The sequence below is a fragment of the Crinia signifera genome, chromosome 9 (genome assembly GCF_055691185.1).
Source record: "Crinia signifera chromosome 9, ASM5569118v1, whole genome shotgun sequence".
NCBI classification, from domain to species: domain Eukaryota; kingdom Metazoa; phylum Chordata; class Amphibia; order Anura; family Myobatrachidae; genus Crinia; species Crinia signifera.
Genome location: NC_139225.1, coordinates 87,691,270 through 87,702,546, shown reverse-complemented (window position 1 = coordinate 87,702,546; position 11,277 = coordinate 87,691,270). Strand labels below are relative to the sequence as shown.

General features: G+C 40.5%; 1 long non-coding RNA gene across 1 annotated transcript; it reads right to left on the bottom strand.

Annotated features, from left to right (window-relative positions):
- Nucleotides 1-3,033: 3,033 nt before the first annotated feature.
- Nucleotides 3,034-11,277, bottom strand: LOC146035730 (uncharacterized). Its single transcript, XR_014460711.1, has 3 exons — nucleotides 11,037-11,277; nucleotides 10,542-10,728; nucleotides 3,034-7,192 (listed from the first exon to the last, which is right to left on the bottom strand). It is a non-coding gene; the product is annotated as an uncharacterized LOC146035730 (long non-coding RNA).

Below are 11,277 nucleotides of genomic sequence, written 5' to 3'. Positions count from 1 at the left end.
AGGTCAGTCGGTGGTGGACGAAGAGGACGAAAGGGAGTGTGGATAGAGATCAGTGAAGAGAGGTAAAGAGCGGTAGAGGAGTAGAGAGCCTTGTAGGTGGTGGTGAGGAGTTTAAAGAGAACCCAGAAAGGAATGGGGAGCCAGTGAAGAGATAGACAGAGGGGGAGGCGGAGGTGGAGCGGTGGGAGAGGAAGATGAGCCTAGCAGCAGCGTTAAGAATGGATTGGAGAGGGGCAAGGTGAGCGAGAGGTAGCCGAGAGAGAAGGATGTTGCAGTAGTCAAGTCGGGAGATGACATAAGAGTGAATGAGGATTTTGGTCGCATCAGTGGAGAGGAATGGTCTGATGCACGAGATGTTGCAGAGGTGAAAGCGGCAAGACTGTGAGAGAGCACAAATGTGGGGGGTGAAAGAGAGGGAGGAGTCAATGATGACACCGAGGCAGCGCGTTTGGTCGGTGGAGGTGATCTCGGTTTCACCAATGCTGATGGAGATAGTTGGCGAAGAGGGGATGATCATGGGATGGAAGATTAGAAGTTCAGTTTTAGCCATGTTTAGTTTCAGGAAGCGTTGGGTCATCCAGGCTAAGATGGCCGTGAGGCATTCGGAGACCTTGGACAGGAGTGATGGGGATAGGTCGGGGGAGGAGAGATAGATTAGGGTATCATCAGCATAAAGGTGGTAATGGAAGCCATATGAGCTGATGAGGTTGCCCAGAGAGGTGGTGTAGAGGGAGAAGAAGAGAGGGCCAAGGACTGACCCTTGGGGAACACCGACTGACATTAAACATACTGTACAGTGTGCATGCACCACACTGACATGGGTCATGTGTGGGCAGTGCTGTGTGTTATGCTTTAAACCAATTATATAATCAGTCAGATACTTGCATTTTCTGCTTTCAGTGAGTTATTTATTTCCCCCACTGATTACTCCTCATTGCAGACAGAGTCCTAGCACAGTGTCTTTGTAGTTTATCCAGATGGCTTTCTGTTTTTTTGTTTGTGTTTGTGTTTTTTTTTTTACTTGTTCCCTCTACATTAAATTGGTGCAAAGCAATGAAGATTTACAGGAAATTAAATGGAAGCATTTTATGTGACAAAATGTTGCATCGAAAGCTGCGATAATGACACATGTTGTGTAGCTTCTGATTTTTTTCACAATTCCATCATCCTCGGCATAGTTATCACCACCCACTTTATATTGTGGCCACTCCCCCTAGTGTCATATGGCCACGCCCCTAACCATGCCTCCGGCGCACAGCACAGTGCCACTAAGTTATTTTTTCTACTTGCACCACTGGTGCAGATTCAGAGTTCCTCTAGGAAGAGCTGCAATGCAACTTCAGCATCTGCTAGCAGGATACTATAGTACCAGTTCTTCAATTAATTGAAAGGTGCAGTGCATATAAGCTCACCTGAGTGCCTCAGGAACAGCTTCCTTCTCTCCACGGGCATCACAGCACTAAGTAAGTACTAGCTCAGCCATGATATCACAGGATTTTACTATCTCTGCAAGACTGACTACATGGTTGTGCTCCTTCGCAACTGCTATTGGTGAACAGCTGAGCCACTGGGATCTCCTAATTTGAAAGGGCCCTGGTACAGCAGCCCCTCTTGCCCCTCCCTTAATCTGGCCATGAAGACTAAGAATAAAGACCTCTTAGGTGGTGGTCTTTCCATACATGTGTACACATATACTAGCTGCGATCAGTTTTTTATTTGAATTTATAGTTACTTTTCTGAAAAACTAGAAACAAGTTTTCCCTTTACCAATAAACAAACAGAATTTACCATATTTAAATATATTGAAATCCTTTTCTACATGGGTTTTTTACCTAATAAGTATGCATATCTCCCATTTATTTAATGTCTCTTGTATTATAAATAGTACTTTATCAGCTACAGTATCAATATTATAAATCTATGCTGGTACTTGTGTAGTTTCACGGCAGCAGCCTACGCTATGTTTGATGCTACGTTATCAGCGTAGTCCAATGGCTGCCTTACTTGTGTAGTTTCATGGCAACAGCCTAAGCTACGTTGTCAGCGTAGCCCAATGACTGCCTAGCGTAGTAAGCGTAGTGTCTCCATGGCGGTCCTGTGTAATTAGCGTAGTCACCGTACTATCCCAAGGAGCTGCAGCTCTGTCCCCGGTGTCCCTGGCAAACCTAGTGAGCGCCTTTCACACAGGGCGGGCACCCGCATGATCCTCTCTGCTGGTGGACGCATGTCATGTCAGGTGGGTTAAAATGGTCAATGGTTCCCACACAATGTAATAAGCACTGACTGACTACGCTAACTGCGTAATGCTGACTGACTAAGCTAACTACGTAAGCTCTGGCTAACCTGCAAATTGGTGGGAACACAAAGCTGATACTGACAGGGATGTCTGACTGATTACGCTAACTACTTAAGCGGCAGCGGGAACACGCTCTATTGACTACGCTAACTACTTAAGCGAGCTGCAGGAACACTATGCTGATTCTGACAGGGACACTGTCTACGCTGGCTCTGGGAACACTACGCTGATTCTGACAGGGTTGCTACGCTAACTACGTAAATTCTGCCGTGAAACTACACAAGTACCCCTTTGCTGATTCAGAAATAGTATAGTGTTAACATTAACACTGGTCTTCCTCAATTACAAAGTGTTATTATGCTTCTCTTCCAAAAGTAATTTTTCAACGAATATCCTTGTGAAATATCTATGTATTACTAAGAGCTTTTCAAACAAACCAATCATAGATAAGTGAATAAAAAAGGCTCAATTGCCACCAATTAAGAGCCAATTCTTTAAAACCATATGATGGTCAATTACACTAATTTGAACATTGCGAAGATTATCATTAATCTCTAGAATATCACCTTCTAGCTCAGGATTCCTGTCCTCTACAACCATCAATAATTCATTAAATTTCTAAATTCAACCTGAAGCCAAGTAATAACAAATGTCAAATGACACATTAAGAAGATTCATAGTAAACTGAACAGAGCCTATTGCAACAAGTTCCAATTTACTTATTGTGGTCAGTGTTATAAAAGGATTTTTATTTTATTATATATTTGGCACATTCTCTTCACTTAATAGGTCTTTAATGAAATGAAGACATATTTGATATTCTTGATAGTTGATAAACACAGATTCAATTAAGATATCTGGCAATATTGTCTTCAATTACATTTAGCAGAAAAAACCCCAACCCATTTCTCTATTATTATTATTATTATTATTATTATTATTATTAATAGCTGTAACAAATCAGCAATATAATCTCCAATTGAATAAATATAAAGCAACACACAGAATATACATAGCATAGTACACAACTCTACATTGCCTGAAAAATGCCTACTACCCTAGTATAAGGCAAACACATAACTCCATAACCATAACAAAAGAACACCACAAAGACTTGCATAAGGGCAATTGATGGGCAGCTTTATGTATTCAATATTTCTTTTTCTGTTTTAAATACATTTTATTGAATTATACATAAAAAATTGTAGTCATAAGCAGAGTAAGATACAAAACTCTTGGATTCAAAGAGTAAAAATGTGACTTGTAGAAAAAAGCAAGAATCAAACAACATAGACATGTATGACAATAAGAAAAATTACAGTTTTTAGATAGAAGATAAACGGGAAATAACACGAGGGAAGGAGAAAAAAATTCAGCTCCCTGTTCCAAATCAGGAATAGTGGTCCGTCTATCAAAATACAGAATCTGGAGCATTTTCTGTTTTACTTTTGTTAAGGAGGGGGCTATGCGATGGGTCCAATGAATGAGTATGACTTTTTTGGCAACTGTGATGACTACAGCAAATAGCCGAAGTTTGGATTCTTTGCCTGCTCCAAGTTCCCACAATCTATAATTACCACAAACACAGGCCAAGGGTTCAGGGCTTAAATAGCATTTAAAAAATGAACAACTTTATACGAAAACTTTTGAATTTTGCCGCATTCCCAAATATAGTGATTAAAAATGGCATGAGACATTCCGCATTAAATACAGTCGCCTGACTCTAAGGATGTCATATATCATCTCTGAGCAGGAGAAATGTAAGCTCTGTGGATCGTCCATAGACCTTCTGTAAATAAGATGACTGTCAATATTTGATGGTGGAATCATAATGGGTTAAGGGGTGACATAGTAGAGTTATACTTGGGATCTCAGCAAACCATTTTTGCAAAGTGGAATCCCAGGCCAAAGGAGATAACAGAGAAATCATGGGTATATATAACATGCAATTTTTTTAATATGGAGTTATAGGAAAATGTGAGGAAATGGAGCCATTGCAATTGTATTCTTTATTTCCTAAATATGTATTTATTTAAACTATATCAAATATGTAGCTAGGATATCTCATTAGTTAATATACAACTACTGTAGAATAACTAAAAGAGGAAACAAGAAAGACAGATTACATATGGTGGCACAGAAATAATGGCCCCATAATTCAAGATCACTGCATACCCACAGGGACTATTTCTCTTAGGATGTTATCTTGTTTCAAAATTGGATAGTTTTTAGTTATTATTTGTTTAAATTTGTTTATATTGACTATTGTAGGTGGAAATTAAACACCCTTTTTGGTCGGCCATTTTCTCCATTTGGAATTTAAGTTGATCATTTTTATTATAATTTTTATTTTTAAGGAGATCTTCTCTAGAAGTTTTTCATACTGTATCCAATGCATTTGATACTAGGTCACATGGCTAGCCCCTTTGTAGGAAGGTACTATCCTATGGATCTCAAATGTTTTTGTATTAGAACAATTTTTGTTCTAATACAAAATCACAGAACTTATGTTTCCTATTATTATGTATGATATAAATTGTATTTCTTCTGTATGGCCTGCATCTGTATGGCCTGCGGGTGGGGAGGGAACTGTCACTCTGAGGGTTTACTAAACAGATCTGTAGAGCTTTCCTGGAAGAGTCAGGATGTCAGATAAGGCTCTGAGTCCCATCATACACCAGGTTAGGTGGGTTGAATCAACATTGTGGAACATCTACGCCAGCTATAACCTCTAGACAGAGGTCAGGGATGCTCTCCCCCTCCAAAGTACAGATACTGTACTTAGGGGAGGGGGTTGGCTACACTTCTCCCACCAGAATCTGTGTAATTCTTGGGGATTAGTGAGAATGCTGGAGGTGACCCTGTGTTGCTGTGCAGTCCCCCACAACAGATTCCTAGCACTTGGTGTAAATTAGGTTCTGACATAGTAATCTCATAAAAATAAAAGGGAATAATATGTACTGTGTTTCCTCTCTGTTTGTAATTGTTTTGGAAATCATACCTTGGAATATTTTGTACGAATTAAAAGATAATTAACTCTAAAGCGTATTTTTCATGTCTTTAATGAATCTATGCGCCTGTGAGGCCAAAAGCTACATAAGTGAGTTTTGCAATTGGTAAGCCTGGACACAGATAAATGCAAAAGGAATATCTGATATTTTTATTAATTTTGATTGAATTTCCTTTTGCTGGTGGCAATTGTTATCTATTTTTGCATTTGCCCATGCTGGAGAACCCATAGGTCTCTGGTGGCGATTCTCAGATTATGGTATCTGGAGGATTGGCCATCCAGACCATGACACTCTCTTTTTACACAATGTATGATCTCTGAATATAGCTGGGGGAATGATGGACAATTTATGGTGTGGCTTGTTAGGTCGGACTGGGAACACGTACCTTCTCACTTGGGAGGAGAGAAAAATTCAACTCAATACGGACTAATCAAAAATGTAATGATACTTTGGATTATTTTGTTCATTTCTAATTAGTGCTGAATGTAACTGGGAAAATATTATAGTAGAATCAAGCCGTTATGGCTTAATATAGCACTTGACACAATAAAAATCCAAGCCGTTGTAAACTAGGAACCTAGATTAATCACACTGTGAGCACAAGATGAAAACAGATTTCTCATTGGAATTCTAGAGCTAAATTTTCTTTCAGAGCCTGTGCCAACAAACTGTTCCTGGCTAAATGTTATTGTTTTCTCTGCCTTGCTGCTATACAGAAGCTATTCTGCTGGCCAAATGCATTTTAACTTATTTACTTCTAAAGGTCAAGTCTCACTTTCTTGTATTCTGCCTATAAACTAATGTCAAATGTTTGAAGAAACTTTTTTAAATAATTTACCATAAAAATACTATAAAGGTCACATACTGTATAAAGCTTTAAAAACATCTACTTCACTATGCAGTCTAAAAAAACCATACAAAAAGTATTTACTATGCTTTGGTTTCGACTGTCATTTGTCTCGGCCAATGATACCAGTTTGCTTTCATCAATGACAACAATCTACTCTCTGCAGTGCTATTAAAGTACCGTACAGATATCTGTTTTTTGCTGCCATTGCTTTTGAAAAAAGCTTTAAGCTGGTTAATAGAAAGAAGGGATTACCCCAAGCCTTCCTTTCCTTCTATTTTTCAATACCGGCCTACAGTATGGTCAAAGGCCCAGGCACAGTGGCGTAACAATAGCCCCGCAGCCCCCTCGGTGAAGGGGAGGCGCTGTATAAGTGCGGGAGCCAGGGGGCTGCAGGGCTATTGTAATGCCACCCCCACCACAGGCGCACAGATTTATCTGTATTCATTGTAGACCAGTCCTCTCCTGGCTATGTTCTGATGCTATGGAGATGGACCATCATAAAATTTCCACCCGCATATAGCAGATGCCGGGGGGGGGACATGGGCGGCCGGGGGGGAGGTGGCGCTGCCAGTTTATTGGCGGGGGAGCTTATATTATAGTATATATATATATATATATATATAACACCCAATAATCCTCTACGCGCTATATAACCAATCCAATTGATAATCAACAATGGCGCCTTACCACAATATCCCCAGAGGGTTAAGGGACAGGAAGAACAACAGAATATACAGTTGTGGTGTGGCACCTAGAATAAATAAATAAATAAAGTCCATATATATGGCGATCCAAAAGTTCAGTGAAGCAGACCAGAAAGTTTCATCCAATTTCTTGATTATTAATTTCTTTCAAATTTGTCACCGGCTAAATCCGTGAGAAACGCCCCAACGCGTTTCGTCTAAAGAGACTTCATCAGGGGTATAATCACAGTTCTTTTTTTCCAAAAAGAAAATCAAATCTCCAGTAAGTATCGGGAGAGAGGGAAGAAAGCTCGTTCTTCTACGTATTGATATACCACTTCTCGTTTTGGCTCTATAGAATGGAATAAGAGCGTTTAATACGCTTAGTAGTATGCAAGTGTGTAAACACCAATACAATTCTAGGATAAAACTTTTCCTTCCCTGTATAGTGCACCTCTCTATATGAGTTCTATCTCCAACAGGGAAGGACAGCAACCTTCTCCATGACAAAACCACACTGTCCACCAATAAACAGGTGTCTTAACTTGCGTTCCAAAAACCGGAAGCTGAGCGCAATGTCCGCTTCAGCTACCGGAAATCTAACTCTTAATGCACAGAAAGAGCACTTTTTTCGATATATATTTAGATATACTATTTGTGTATGTATTTACATGTAATGGAATGACTGCCTCTGTTCTTCCTATAAGCCGCATAAGTAATAATATAGCGGTTTTAGTTCATTTTTTACATGACCAATTGGGTAACTTCTGACTGAGGTCAAATGTTGTACTTCCTGTAAAACAGTATAAAAACCCATGCTGGACCTAACAGTAGCATGCCTTTGATAAAGTCATCTGTGGATGACAAAACGCGTTAGGCGCTCACCCTTTACTGGACCCTGTGGATTACAATTCATTTATGCTCATCTTGGACCAGCTCTCCTATTTTTTCAAGCAAACACTGGACTCTATCACCAAAGGGACACCACCACCTGATAATTATTGCGAGGCCCTCCATTCAGTGAGACGTATACCACCTTTCCTCACGAGGGGAGAACATCACCATCGGCTCCAAGTCAGGTTCATGGACACCCGCCAATCCAGTGTATCCACCATTATTAATTTTTTTTCATGATTTAGTATAATAAATTGTAATACCCAATTGGTCAACTTTTTATAGTTATAATTTATTCAAAATAACCAGCGCTCCACCATCCACCTTCTTTTTTCTAGATCTAATCATATAGGGGCCTTACCACCCCCAGGTGTGAGCAGCTTGGCAATATCCACACATCTCCCCAAGCACCCTAATACAGGCTCAGCTACTCAGGTGGCAGAGTTTATAGTCTTTTTTCCTATAAGCTCATGACTGTAGGACCAAATGATTACAAATAATACATGTACAGTAGATACATTCCATAAGTACACAGTAGCAAAAATAACATGCACATACAAGCTAGATATAATGCCTTGCCTTTTAATATTAATGGAAGAAGCCATATGAAATGGCCTCATTTAGCCCTTTCGGTGGAATGACATCCAATCGGGCAATCCATAGGCTTTCTACCTGTAACAATTTAAGATCCCTGTCACCGCCTCTAATGGACGGCGGCACAGGGTCAATCATTCTATATCTTAATGTATTAAGAGGGTGTTGGTGAGCAGCAAAGTGGTGAGCTGTCATTCGCAGACCGTTGTGCTGTCATTCTATCTTTAAAACGACATTCAGTTTTGCCAATATATACCAGCCCGCATGGGCATAGTATCTGATAGATAACAAATGTAGATCTGCAATTAAAGCGATGCCTATGGTATATCTATAACCCAAATGGGGATGAAAAAAAACATCACCTGCCAATAAGAACTAGCATGGAACGCATCCACATCTGAAATGACCTAACCTGGCAGTGGGTTAAAATGTTGTACTTTGCTTAGGAGCTTTTAACTTGACTACATCGGTTTTTACTATCCAAGAACGTAAATTTTTCCCCTTCGAATAATACAGCTTTGATCTGTTGCAATAGTGGGCCAGTGTTTTCTGCCCGCTTTTTGAACATACACTGATTCAGTGTGAAATCTATTTACCCACGGAAGAATGGCAGGACTGTGTTCCTGTGGGGTTACAGACATCTGTTGCATATATATATATATATATATATATATATATATATATATATATATATATATATATATATATATATACATACATACATATGCAGACAGACAGACCTTTCAAAAGGACACTGGCTCCGGTGTCTTCCAGTTCACGCTGTGAAGAGTGAATGTAACAATAGGGGGGGCAGCGGCACTCGGATGAAATAACAGGCAGAAACGCAGTATATATATATCACATTTCTGCCTGTTATTTCATCCCAGTGCCACCGTCCCCCCTATTATATATATATATATATATATATATACAGCAGTTTGGAGGTGCGGCACTCTCGGCTAGAAGAACGAAGCAGTACACCAATCGTTATAGCTAGTTGGTGTACTGCTTCGTTCTTCTAGCCGAGAGTGCCGCACCTCCAAACTGCTGTACCAACTTATCCAGTGAGGGCACCCGGTAAAGTACCGACATCTTTTGCGCTGCTGCGCTTGTTTGTGTGTGCCGGACTACAGCTCCGTATATATATATATATATATATATATATATATATATATATATATATATATATGACCAGGGGGCGGCACTAGTCAATAAAGCAGTCAGAAAAGCAGATATCATATATATATATATATATATATATACAGTTCACAATATGCCGGCACTCCGTCGTCACTAAATCAGCTGGGCTGGGTGCACTTTAAATATTCCATACAACCTTAGCCAATAGAAAAGGCACTCCAGACGTTTCTTTTCAAGCAATGCTGTTTACTTCAGCGTGGATACCAAATGTACATTTTCGGGGTCAGCGCCCCTTCCTCAGGGTACAATCCACCTCCCACAAACGACAGTGTCGTTTGTGTGAGGTGGATTGTACCCTGAGGAAGGGGCGCTGACCCCGAAAATGTACATTTGGTATCCACGCTGAAGTAAACAGCATTGCTTGAAAAGAAACGTCTGGAGTGCCTTTTCTATTGGCTAAGGTTATATATATATATATATATATATATATATACACACACACACACACACACATTTAAGCCAGCTTGAAGCAGAAGTTTAGAAAGCTAGCCTGCTACCTTCTGTGTTTGTGCATGTGTGATATCCTCGTATTAAGGGTATAGGTGTTTGTGCCAATATATGGACACGGGGCATATGATGCCATATTAATTATTTTTAATATAAGATACTAGGAGTTGTTTTAAAATATATGCCATCCCCATAGGGGAACATTTAAATACCTTCACAGAAGGCAACTAAGACTTTCATGGAAAGCAGAATGTTTATTATTTAGTCTATAGACTGAACTTCCCAATCGGAGGGGATTGGACTGGGCCACCCAGAGAGACACTAACCAGAGGGCAAGTTCTAATGCCCCATTCAGAGGGGATCGAGGACTGATAATAATAAACACCTGCTCAGTAAAGTTATGCAGCACGCAGAGAGAGCGGGACAGCTAAGCGATCGCGCGCCACTGGTATAAGGGACTTAGCCATTAACAGCTGTGGAGCATTGAGTCGGGGAAAGGAGAGCTTACAGAGCTGCGCAGCACAGAGCGGTGGACAGCGGTGCTGAAAGTGTAAACAGATACTTACCAGTGTGTCTGGGACCTTCACTGAGTCTTCCTTGACAGGCAGGGAGACCTCAGGCGATGCCTTGACTGAAAATCCCGGCGGGGAGTCCCGGAAGATAGATGGCGCCATTGCTGGGCGGTGACCGGGGCAGAGCCAGGACAGAAGAGGCGGCAGTAAAGACGGAGATCGGGCGGGCTCTGAAGAGACACTGATCGGCAGGAGAGAGAGAAATAGGGGTGTGGTCAGTGCTAATCTGGCCCCTGATAACGCAGTGCAGCCTCAGACCAGCCCCAAATACTATATGCAGCTAAATTGGGATCGCTTAATAGCTGATCTCTAGAACCCTGCTACGCGACCCAGGAAACACCAACACAGTTTCTGTTAGAGGTCATCAGCATTAAATTTATGAGACACTGAAATCTTCCACGCAACTTAGCTTCAGACATTAATGTCTACAATTTATTTTGTCATCTTCTGTGAGCCTTAGTTACAGGGACCTAAGTGTGCAATACTTACCAGGACTAAACCTTGATTGGTGGATTATAAATATGCTGAGAACTTGGCTTCATAGTGTGGAATTTGGACATCTGTCAGGAAAAGACATTACACTAAATAAGCGCTTAGTAGGGAAAAGAAACTGCAGTTACCATAGGAACACCCTACGACTATTACAAGGTTAGACCATTATTGCGCAAAAATAAATACTGGTAAAAGAGAGGCCTCTCATATATTGTAGCTACTTAGGGACTGTTTATTA